Below are 12,068 nucleotides of genomic sequence, written 5' to 3' on the forward strand. Positions count from 1 at the left end.
ACATGTTACTTAACCTATGAGATCTCTTCATCCATCTATTTCCTCCGTCCTAATGAGGGAAAATCATACCACTTGTTGAAAGAAGAATTAAATAGTCTATGAAAGTATTTTGTAATCAATGAAGGACTATACAAACATAAAGGGGTAGTATTTCCAATTAAATGTGTAAGAAATTCATAATCTGAGGAATGAACTACGAATCAGAAGCAGCTTTCTTCTTGCCTATCCTTTCTCCACAAGAGTTTAAATAGCTGCATGAAGAGAAAATGCTCAGCCTTTCTTTGTAAATTGGTGGCAATTCTATGGCTAGGGGAAGATCTTTTCAAGAAGTAAATTCAGAGTCTTTCCATCTTGCATGTGTGGAACATCTGTGCTAAAACCATTCCATGTACACTTCTTTGAAGCACTGACTGCCTAGAGGTACTACTTTGATTTCGGCTTTATTTAAATGCCTGAACTTCTATTGGTGAAACAAAAGATTTTCTAGTTAAGAGCTCAGCTGGGAAGGAGACCAGCCTCCAACCAGTTTAATCACTCAGAGGCCAAAGTAGCCTGCATTTTGTTTTTAGAGCACCGTGCAATGGAAATATCTCTGTGAACTTGCAGCTTACACAAACAGCTGGTTTGGGATGCTGCTGACCCTGGGTGCAATCACTGCGGTAATTAGATTTAATTTTCCTAACCCAACAGTGTCTGGCTCCATCATGTCTACATCTCCTATGTAGAAAACCATAACTCTCATTTAATAATACTTTGGCATGCTTAAGATTTGTGCAGTTAATATTAAAAATTACTTTTTTGTAACTGTAAATATAGCCATTCCAACTGCAAAGGGTAACAAAGAGTTTAATTTAGAGGTTATCCCACTTCAGGAACTTTCCTGAAAGATCTTAAACCGTTAAGCAGACCTTGAATATCATTACACACTCTTCTTCTGCAAGTCTTTTGTACCCTTGTATTAACTCATTTAGAAAGATGGAATCAGCCATAAGTCATCAGCAAGCCTGAAGGGTTGGGTTTCAAGTGTTTCTGCAAGCCCAGGGATGCACACCTTCGTGCTACATCTTGGGGTTACTCACTCCCACAAAGTACCAGAGATCACAGGACTATGTAAAAAACCTGTCTTCCTGGGAGGAGAGAAGGAAAGACACGTCTGAATCTGTGTCTGCTTCCGTCTGGAGAACGCCTGTTTATGTTGTGTAGAAAAGCCATCGGTATTGTTATCTCAGGAGACCCGGTTTGTTTTATATGTGTGCATGTTATGCATGCTATAACACGAAGCTGGCCAACTGATAGCGATGAGGTACTGTGTCCCTGGGAATTATAATTGCTCGGTCGGTAAAAAAAGAAAAAAAGAACATCCGACCGTAGCTGATAATAGCACAAGGTGCATTTTGGCAGTATAAAGGAGGAAACAGACAGAGTCACGCAAGTTCTGAGTATGTTTTAACCCCAAAAAATAAGAAAGGAAAGGAAAGGAAAGCCTGGGGCTGAGGGAGTGTTACCGGGAGCGAATTGCTCAGGACTTCAAACACAGGGAGTCATTCTGTCAAGGGGAGGGGGCGGGCGGGGGCAGGCACTGGGCCTCTCTAACAAAGTCCTCCTCTCTTTGCTCCCTCCCACTTCATTCACTTGCAAATCAGTGTGTGCCCACAAGAGCCAGCTCTCGGGAGCCCGTAACCTTCCCATCCCAAGAGCTGCAGTTTCAGCCGCGGCAGCAAGAAAGGCAGAGCCCGCGACTGCAGAAGCAGCGGAGGCAGGAGCAGCCTGGGCGGGTCGCAGGGTCTCCCCGGGCGCAGGAAGGCAAGCAGAGGTGGGTTCGGTCTCTGTTGGCGGTGGTGGTGGTGGTGCAAGCCTTTTCTTTTTTTTTTAATTCTGTAGCGTTGATGGAAGCCAATCAGAGAGAGAGTCCTCTCTGCCCGATGGGTGCCGCACGCCGGAGTTGGGAGGGATGCTCAGCCTGCGAGCCCGGGTCGGGGCAGGCGCGCGGGTCCGGCTGCGCGGGCGGCGCTGCTGCCGCTGCCCAGGACAGGCGCGGGTTTCCGGGGAGTCTGGGCGCCGCTCCTCCGCCTTCTGGTAAGACCGATCCACCCTGGGGCTGGGTGGGAGCGTAAGTAACGGGCCGCCGGGAAGAACTCGCTGCCTTCCTCTCCGCGGGCAGAGGCTGCCAGGAGAGCTCCGGCATTTGCAAAGTTGGCTGGTCAATTACCAAGGGCGCTGGTGCGTGCAGGACCCGCAGAGCAGTTGGGGGCTTGATTTATTTCCACCTGCCCACATCACAAGGGTCTGTGCGGGGACTGCTTTGGCTGAGTTACATTTCTTGCCCTGGGGGGTAAAGCAGAAAATCAGGTAGCTTGAAAACTCCTGAATGCTCCCAATAAGGAAAACTTAAGCTAAATAGATGGTATGGCTCAGAGAAGGAGCCAAAGAAAACTGTTAGCTTGCACGTTCTGGGAAATGCCTGCCGGCTCACATAGGGAAAGAAATGCTTGGGTTGCAAGGAAAAGTCCAACATTGGACTCCGAAAATGGAGCACACTGTCCAGGGAAAAGTCATGTGGACGACGCAGCTCGATGGTGCTCTTCCACGGCTGGCCAGGCACAAATCTGGGGGATTACGCCTCCCCCGGACTGGTTGGAGAGCAGACCAAGTATGCCGGGTTGTAGGTGTCCGATGCAGGAAAAGTGGAGCCCCCAATGCGTTAATCCCCGAATTTAGTAAGAGCGAATGTTGCTGTGTTGTGTACTGCAGCAGTTGAGAGCCGGGTTTACTTCTGTAGTTAAATATTCTTCTGCCAAGAGTTATCGGAGATCTCGAGATGGAGGCTGCTGGAGAGGTCAGCGTGGTGCTGAGAAGTGTTTTCACTGCTGCAATAAAATCCATATTTTATGGGGAGTTATATGCAGGTCCTTGTTAGTCCAAAGGGCTGTTCACCTGAGTTAACTACTAAGAAAATTCAAGTACCAAGAAGTTTAATCATCTGGAATAGCCCCACATTTCCCTCTCCCTCCTTCATTTTTTTTGGTAAAGCTATTTTAATTATAATATTTACACTATAGAAGTATGTCAGCCCCTGTCTCCACCAATCTTCACTTTCACTTACTGAAGCACATAATGTGGGAAAGAAGAGATTTTTTCCTTCAAACATAGCTGGAATGGCTGGTATGTAGATGTATGGCTGCTCTAGAGGGGTGCACACGCAAAATATGGGCTTTCTGATTGTTTATTATCCAGGGGATAATAAACTCTTCTCTGTATCGGAAAAGGAACATGGAGATATACCTAGAAAATGTACAACTCTTCTAAGAATGAACAACAAATATGCTTATACAAACGGTAGCCAAGGATTGCTTTTCTTTTCTTTTCTTTTTTTTTTTTTTTTCTTTTCTTGCTGATACCTTTACCTGAAAAGAAAGCCTTTACGATTCTACTTTAGGAGAAAAAAAAATTTTTCTTCCAGTTTAGCTTGAGCATCATCCTTTGTGTAATAGCACTTGCATGGCTCTGTGTTTGCTATTTTAGAGATCCGGAAAACAAGTTGTGTGAAGAAAGGGGGTATGATCAAGCAGATGTCTTCATCATGTCAAAAGGAAGAGGGCAAAGTTTATACCAGAGGCCAGATTTTCAATGCAGAGCTCAGAAACTTAAAAGAAATCCAATATGTACTGGAAAATACAATTGCATAGGACTGTATCTCACCCCCTTTTGTTTTTGGTCTGTTCTAATTAAAAAGGTATTGGGAGGAAATAAAAGGCAGATCTTTTTCTACCTACTTTGATGGTTCATGGCATACTTCTGAAGCAGAGGAAGTAACAAATTTCTTCAGGAAAACATGAGAGGCAGCAGCACAGTTCTGAAGGAAAATGGCAATGGTTTAGTTCTACTGTACTTGTCTAAAATTATCTTTTACTGCCATTATAAGTGACAGACTGGATCCTCTATAGGAACTTTTAGTCCCTTTACTATCTGGCTTTTACATCAATTTATTGCAATTATATTTCTTAATGCTTTGCAAAGATAATGTATAGAAACAAAGTCATTTTCTACCAAGTAGCCTACTCTCAGAAAATGTGTACCTTACCTCCTCCACCCACCACTTCCATCAGCTCTGCAAGTAAAAACTCACTTTAAGGCACTCTTCATTTTTTAAGAAAAAAGTCTCTCTCACAAAATATTGCTCTGGGAAACTTGAAACAGTGAAAATTTCTAGAAAGCACAACTACAATTACAGGACATCAAAAGACACTTCATTCTGGCAAATGTGTCAATAAGTTGGAACAACAAATTCTTGAATATCTAATATATATGGTATATACACATATGTATAATATACATAGGGATTTTTAAAAATGATAAAATATGACAAATATTTTTAATAAAACCACGTATCCTCCTTAGGAAGTGAAATGTGTGGTCCCCCCTTCTGGCCCTTACTTGCTTTGCAGTCATAAGCCAACTTACCAAGGCTGCATCCTTTGAACTATTGAAACTTTTTTTAGTTGGAAGGGACCTCTAGTGGGTCACTCCATGCATTTCTCCCTGTAGTTCAGTTGCATCTGGATTTTGTTATCTAAGGTAATAAGTGCATAACAGCTTTTTCTCCATAGTTGAGTTAATGTCCTCCAAGTACTACCTTGACATTTACGCCAGGTCAAAATCATTATTATTGCTATCATGTGTGTGGTTCCTCTAATTTAAGGAACTCAGGAGTATTTGCACAGTGAGCTGGGCATGCAGACTTTCAGTAACTTTTCTATGGTTCCAAATAATAGCATTAGCCAATTAATAAAGAATTCACTTCCATCAATATAAGATTTTCCTTATTTCTGACCTTGCCAAGACTGTACTTCCTTCATTCAAATTTACCCAATAATAATAACGGCATTATAGTTATGACTCAAAACTTCCATGAAAAGCACCCCCACCACTAAAGAAATATTTGCTGAAAAAAATTTAATTAACCTTTTAGAGATCCATAAACATTCACAAGTATATTAAACTAAAGGCTTATAATATAAAGTCCCTATTCAAATAAGCATATATTAAATGTCCAAATGCTGTCTGGATGCATGCATCACCCTAACTTTGTGAGGTGTTTTTATTTTTCTCTTTGATGTATCACAACACATTTTAGGTAACCTGCTCCTTAAAAAAGTCTGCCTGGGACTTAAAGTAAGTTCTCTAGGGGTGAATCAGCTTCTTCTGCTGACGGTCTGCAGGTTGCAACTTCCAATTTAAAAATCTGTTCTAAAGTTTGAAATGTGTTCCAAATGAGATAACATCCGGCAGAAGCCAGTTGCCTTGTGCTGCTTGCTTAGTCACGGCAAACCATTCTTTGGGGTTGATCAGAATTAGGGTCTCGCTTATAAAAATAACGAACAGTGACTCAGTCTGAATTGCATTTTTTAATAGTGTTTCAGCTAGCTAGTGTCTACTGAGCTCACCTTATTTGCTTCACAAAAAGGTGAAAATGTAGATAATCAAACATTCTCTGGTACAAATTTTTTTTTTCTGAATAATGATTCTAAATACAAAGACTCAAGAACATCATGCTAATAGGGAAATTGCTAAAAGAGAAAAAGTAAAACTCTCACACAGAGAGAGACAGAGAGCACACCCAGTTGTGACACTGTTCCGATAATATTAGAGAAGAAATATAGAAATGTAGGGCTTGGGTTGGTTTTTTTTTTTTCCTCCTCAGTCTTTTATTTCTCTTTTTGTTCTCCATTGGGATTTTTATTTTACTTTGAAGACAGATGAGGTTGGGGCACTTCCCTAGATCTAATATTTTTGTTTAAGCTTTCCTCTTATGAAGATTAACTGGCCTACATTTTAAAAGTGCTATTCCTAAGGAATGTTCCCTTTTTCAAAGCAGTCATATGAGAAACTTCAGGTTATCCCTAATTAGTTGTAGAGCCAAGTGTATACAGTCTTTGTAACGCCATCATTTACAAAGTAGGAAGAGAAGAGGGGGAAATTCATACAAATAACTATGGACTAAAAGCTCTTTAAGCCAAAATGGCTGGGTCAGAGGGGACCAGATACAACCAGTATCTAGTTGTTTAAGACTGTACTACCCAGGAAATTTTTAACTCTTCCAACAAAGATAACTCACTGAAGAAAGAACGCTCTGAGCACACACGCATAAATGTAAACTAGACACATATGCAGAGGGCGCTGTGTCCCTCATCCCCACAGATTAGAGATTATTTTACCTTGTTTCATCCGTTTAATACCTTTATACTAACACTGTTAGGTGCTTATTTCCTCTATTAATCAGATCATCTTGCTGAGATTTATGAGAGGAAGAGTTTAATTAAAGCCAGAATGGTACTATTAAATTTGATGTGCAGTATAAATGGGCAGCATGGGCCCAAGCTTCTCCTACCATATGCAGTGCTATCTTGTGGAAGAGAGTATCTTATGAATATGAGAAATATAAAGCTAGCCACCACTGGGAATAATTTGTCTTCATATTTCATCACTTGAAATCACTGTGCTTTTTCTTTCTATAATTTCCTAAATTGGTAGATCTGCCCAAAAGATGTTTAGGAGACTCAATAAGTTATAGGAATGGAAAGCAACAAGAGAAAAATAAATTGAGGAGGTGTATAAGCAAAGGAAAAGAAATGAAGAGATGAATTTTTACATAAAAGGGAAACATAATAGAAACAGAATCAAAATTGCTGTTTTTACACAATGTGCATTTTCTACTTAATAAATATTGCTACTATTAAATACAATCTTATAAACACAACATCATTAACATGTTTATAAACACTACACTTCTCTACAATGGAATGTAAATTTGAAAATGATCCTTTAAAAAAATCACTATCTAAAGGAAATGATCCTGCATGGATCATAAAATAACCAAAGAAACATGTTTTTTAAAAAGTGGTCTAAAATCTCAGGAGAATCAAAGAAAGAGGTTTTCTTACTGCTTTGAAGAATAGTGACTCTTCTACATCTATTATCTTTATTGTTCTGCAAGCTAAATAGATCTACTGTGTGATCTTCTAGCACATGCAAACCAAAATATATAATAGTGAGACACCTCAAATATAAGTCACCCATTTCAATTCTATGTGTGGGAAAGCATGATGAAAGACTGAACTAGCAAGACAGTTCTCTCCACCCCTACGCATGCCTGTTAGTGTGTGTGTGTGTGTGTATACACACACACACACATATATATACATGTATATATTTATATACATATATATGTATATATGACAGCCAAGATTAAAAAAAACACTAACCATTAGGCTCAGATTTTTTATACATTAAAAAGTTAATGATAAATGAAAATAAAACTTTACTGAGCTTTTCTACATGTTACATGCTGTTCTAAGCATTTTACATGTATTCTGTATAGTAATGATTATACACTAAGTAAAAAGGAAAATGTTATACTTATATCCTTTTTATTTGGCCCTTTTTTGGTTCGAATTTCCAGGGAATTTCTGCTTGAGCTAAGCACTTAATGAATGTGCTGTTTACTAACACTTGTGCTATCTTAGAATTTAAAGTCTGACTCTCTGAGAAATACATAGCAGCAGAGGGCATGGGAATGATTTGATTATTTTGACCAAAGCAATGCAGATTTTAAGGCTGGGAAAAATTCTTGTAGGTTACTCATTTTTGAAAAACTACTTGCAAGCATGCATTACAGCTTATAATTGTAGTAAAAAGTGTCATGTGAGCCATTTGAGTGTAATGGTACTTTTTATAAGAGAATAAATGATCTCTTACCTTCAGAGATAGCCTCATGTTGGAGGAGTATTTGAGGAAGGTAGCTAAAAATGACAACTATTCATTTCCTTGACAGGGGCATCCCACCTGTGCAGCACCTTTGAAAGCATGAGTCCTTTCTCAGTGCATTGGATATTCTCACTCTGTACATAGTATTTAGGACTATGGGTAGAGTTGAGTGAGGTCATAGTATTTCCCCTCCTTATCTGATGAGTAAAAATAATTTTTTTCTTCTTTGATGACCACAATTTTGTTATTTAACTACCATCATAGTTCAATATTTGTTCTGAATGATTTCTCTCCCCAGTAAAATGTCACACCAAAAAAAAAAAAAAAAAAAAAGTTGGGGGTGGGGAAGGAAGACATCCTATTAGCTATATAATAATATTATATATGGTTGATATTGATGAGCCATTTTCATTAAACCTTATTCTTTCTATTGCCAGTATTCAAAAAGTCATGTAGTTAATCCAGCTTTCATGGACAATGTGATAATTACAAGTAAAATCAGAGAATGTGAGACACTGGAGCTTAGAAATGACTTGACCCAATATCCATCATTTACATTTGAGATACTTGATGACCAGGGAGGTTAGTGAGTTTTCTCTATCTCTCCTTTCTGTAACTTCTGGCTGTTGGGCAGTGTTGCTTTTTATCATCTCCACTTAATTATGACATTAAAAACTGAAGAGGAACTTTAAATCTATAAATTGTTATTTATAAATATGCTGTGAAGGAGCAGACATGGAAACTTACAGATAAAATGAGGATTTAGGCTTTAGAAATTTCATGTGTTTGTACCATTTTGTAAAGTTCCCAATGTAAAGAAGAATTAAAACTTTCCTTCGAACTTTTGACCACTATTTGGGGGACACATTATAAAATTTAGGTTTTTATTTTCTTGTAATGGCCTGATGGTTGTTTTGAGTGAGCTTTATCTAAGTCAGTGATTCCCCAGGCTATCCAAAGTGTCCATCTTTGGAAAAAAAAAATTATTGGTCAGTGATTGGATATAAAAAATTATGACAACCTACTGTGTTTTTCATAAACCTCAATTTATTTAAGTACCCAGTGACCTTCCCCCTTCTTTAGAGTTAACATGTCAATTCTTTCACAAAAGTGTGTGGATAGATTATGTTGTTTTTTACCCTTATCAAAATTAAAATCTGGCAAGCAACCCAAAGTCAACCCTACCTCCTTAAAAAAAAAAGAAACCGTTAATGTTCCATAAAATCCAAAAGTCTGAGGACACTGGGTTAGATAATGAATAACATCATGTTGAAAAATGATTGACCTACTTCTCTTCCTTATTTGGATGAATAAAAAGTAAAGGGGAATTATAACGATATTTAAGAGTCAAATAGCCAAAAAGACAAACTAAACAAAAGTCATTCAATCAAAAGGTATCCTTGGATCCCTTAATTAAACCTTATAGAGATTAATACAAATGTTTGGAATACTAATACAGTCTTTGACTATATTAACAAGTCCTCCAAAGGCATGCTTTTCCAAGCTCTTGGCCAGAATGTGTCATCAACAATGAATTTGCCCACTTGATTACATAGTGGATTCTTCAGCGGAAAACAAAGTTTTAAATTTACATCTAACTTGATGACTTAATGAAAACCCAGCTCAACTGAACCATTCACATTATAAAAAAGGTATCTTTTTTTTCCATAAAAGTGAACTTTACATAATTGTGGACAAATACAAATTTTCTAAGATGCTGCATTGTATTTTAAGGTTTGCATTTTTATTTCAAAAAGCAATTGCCTTCTAGCTTATAGTGTAGATTTCAGTCATGAAAATGAGCTTATCATATTTTTAGCTGCAAAGCTTAAACCTCTTTTGCAGGATTAAAAAAAGAGAGTTTCATTAATCTACTATCATCCATTTTACAAAATGTTTGAAACTGCTCAATTTCACATTCAGCTAAAATATTCTAAGCTCTCCTTAGCAACAGGTTCTAATTTAACACAGATCAAAATGGTGTGGTCAGACTAAGTAATCACCAATGTAAAATGATAAAATCCACCAAGACTGGAATATTACTACTGAATCCTAATTTGAACCAAGTCAAGCTACTATATCTCCCAACAATTATTCTCATATTAAACTACTTGTTTAAAAAGTATCTAGTTGAGATTTTTGTCAGTGTTTCATAAATTAATTCCATGTTGGAGGCCTTGTGATAAATATCAGTGCCACAATTTCACTCTCTTCCTGACTCCTATCTGTCTTTTTACCAAAAAGAAAATATTTGGGGCAAGTCCTAACTAAGACAGAATCAAGGGGTCACTTACTGATTAGTATCATCAAGAGGAGTGGTCCCAAACCTCCAGATCCAGAAAGTACTAACTCTGCAATAAGTTTTGAATTCAGAGAAAGTATATTTACCTGCAGGTAAATTGCCTTTGAAATAAGTGCAGGCATGCCAAATACAGATCTCATATTTAAAAATTTTGTCTCATGATACTTCCTTTTCTTCCTCAAGTTTGCTTTTAATTCTCAGATGCCACACTCCAAAATATCTTTCCAAATAGCACCATGGTTTGTTTTTCTTAAAAACGTCCCCATTGAATTTAAATGTGTGTATATTTTGTGTTGTAAAAAACACTGGAATCAAATTAAAGAAATGACCACAATAGAGGGAGGGACACTGCAAGATGTCTGGTGATCAGGTGAATAACCACTTTCTCACCAAACAGAATGCTAAATAAGACAGTTTATTGAAAATATGAAGGCAAAAGCTACATAGAGCAAAATGCTCTAAAGTGACTGAGTTTAATGTAATGTAGTGAAAGATTTTTATACAGTGGACAGAGAGAGGAGAAATATTTGAAACCCTATGCTGGATTAATTGGGCTCTTAAGAACAAGAAGTTTGCTTTGCACCCTGAATGTTCTGAACATTTATAGAGCATATGTTTGCTTCCCAATTTGTCACTAAATTCAAATGGATTTTTAAAAGGCTTATTTTTTTTTTTTAATCTATATGACAATTTTTTCATCATGTCTGGTTAGAGAAACTAATCACAGAAAACAAGAGCCAAACTTCTCCTTGCTTTGTAACTGAGAAATATACACTAATATCCATAATGTTATTAAGAAAGACTTTAAAGCAAGGAGAGCAATTTAGGCTGAGTGTTAAACTCAGCAATCCAAAGAAACAGCCATGAGGCTCCAACTGCTCAAAAGATGCCCTGCTTGTCAAATACTTTCCAATTTAGTTTTTACCTGAATGACAAGTACTCCTAAAAACAATGCCAAGACTTTTAGAAAACTCCTTACTTGATTCCCTGCACGGCAAAAGCACACCTGATCCACATATAAGATGGCTTATGGAATAAATAAATCCAGGTTGAGGAGAAAGGAGAAACAATTTTAAAATATCACTTCTCCATCTCCAGATCACAGTTTTAAGGTGAAAGCATCACTAGCAAATATAAGCACATAGTGAGGGCTCAATAAATGCTTACTAGGTAAAATTCTCATACAAGCTACAAGATTCTCTTCAATAAATATTTTCCCAATTTACTTCCTTTTCAAGTTCATTCACAGCAGTGAAAAAATCTAACTTTTCTATCCCACGCTAATCATTTTTAATAATTCTGACTCCTTTAAAAGGAGCTGATTTCAAAGGAAACCCTATCCATGGTGTCCTGAGAGCTAGAGGAACTAAGCATGAAAATAGAGCTGCCCAGCTTCAAAATCAGTCCACCAGACCTCGTCTTCCTTCAGGCAGACTTTTTATTAAACTTGGTATGAAACAATGTTGCCTGGAGCCTGATTAACAATTTATGCCTTCCTAAACAGATTAGCAAGAAGTCTGTCATTTTGATTTTTTAATTCTTAATTTATGTTTGGAAACAGGAAGTACCTCTGAGTTTACATTTTCAATGTATTTTCTTTTTAAGAATCCAAGCATAAACTAAACATTGTTCTGAGATTTTTTTCTTTTACAGTTTTAATATCCATGTATATTACTATACATTTTCTATGATAAATAAAGCAATTGCTTTTTTGCTAAGTGAGTGACTTTTTTCACCTCCCATTCAAATAACCCTACATATTCTTTTAAAAATATCATGAAATACAAAAATAAGAAAGATGACTGGGAAAACTGAGTAGGATAACAATAAAAACTAACACTTAGAGAACACTTACAATACTCAAGGCACTGTTCTAAATGTCTTATAGGAATGTAATGTTCATAACAATGCTCTGAAGTAAATTCTGTCAATCCTCCTGATTTTAAGACAAGACTAGAAAACAGAGCAGTTAAGCAATTTGCCCAACGTCACACAGCTAGTA

The 12,068-nt window shown here is 37.4% G+C and overlaps 1 protein-coding gene across 3 annotated transcripts in view; it reads left to right on the forward strand.

Moving 5' to 3' along the window:
- The first annotated feature begins 1,623 nt into the window (after nucleotides 1-1,623).
- CDH6 (cadherin 6) overlaps nucleotides 1,624-12,068 on the forward strand; it is a 130,098-nt gene continuing 119,653 nt past the window's right edge. Inside the window, exon 1 of one of the 3 annotated variants that reach the window (XM_040494535.1) lies at nucleotides 1,624-1,813. The gene's annotated coding sequence lies outside the window, so the exon portion shown is untranslated. Of the gene's footprint in view, nucleotides 1,814-1,942; nucleotides 2,077-12,068 lie in introns of those variants that run through there. The other 2 variants (XM_040494566.1, XM_040494542.1) reach the window with 2 other exon arrangements.

The sequence above is a fragment of the Herpailurus yagouaroundi genome, unplaced genomic scaffold (assembly GCF_014898765.1).
Source record: "Herpailurus yagouaroundi ecotype Mexico unplaced genomic scaffold, PumYag 29, whole genome shotgun sequence".
Taxonomy (NCBI): Eukaryota; Metazoa; Chordata; class Mammalia; order Carnivora; family Felidae; genus Herpailurus; species Herpailurus yagouaroundi.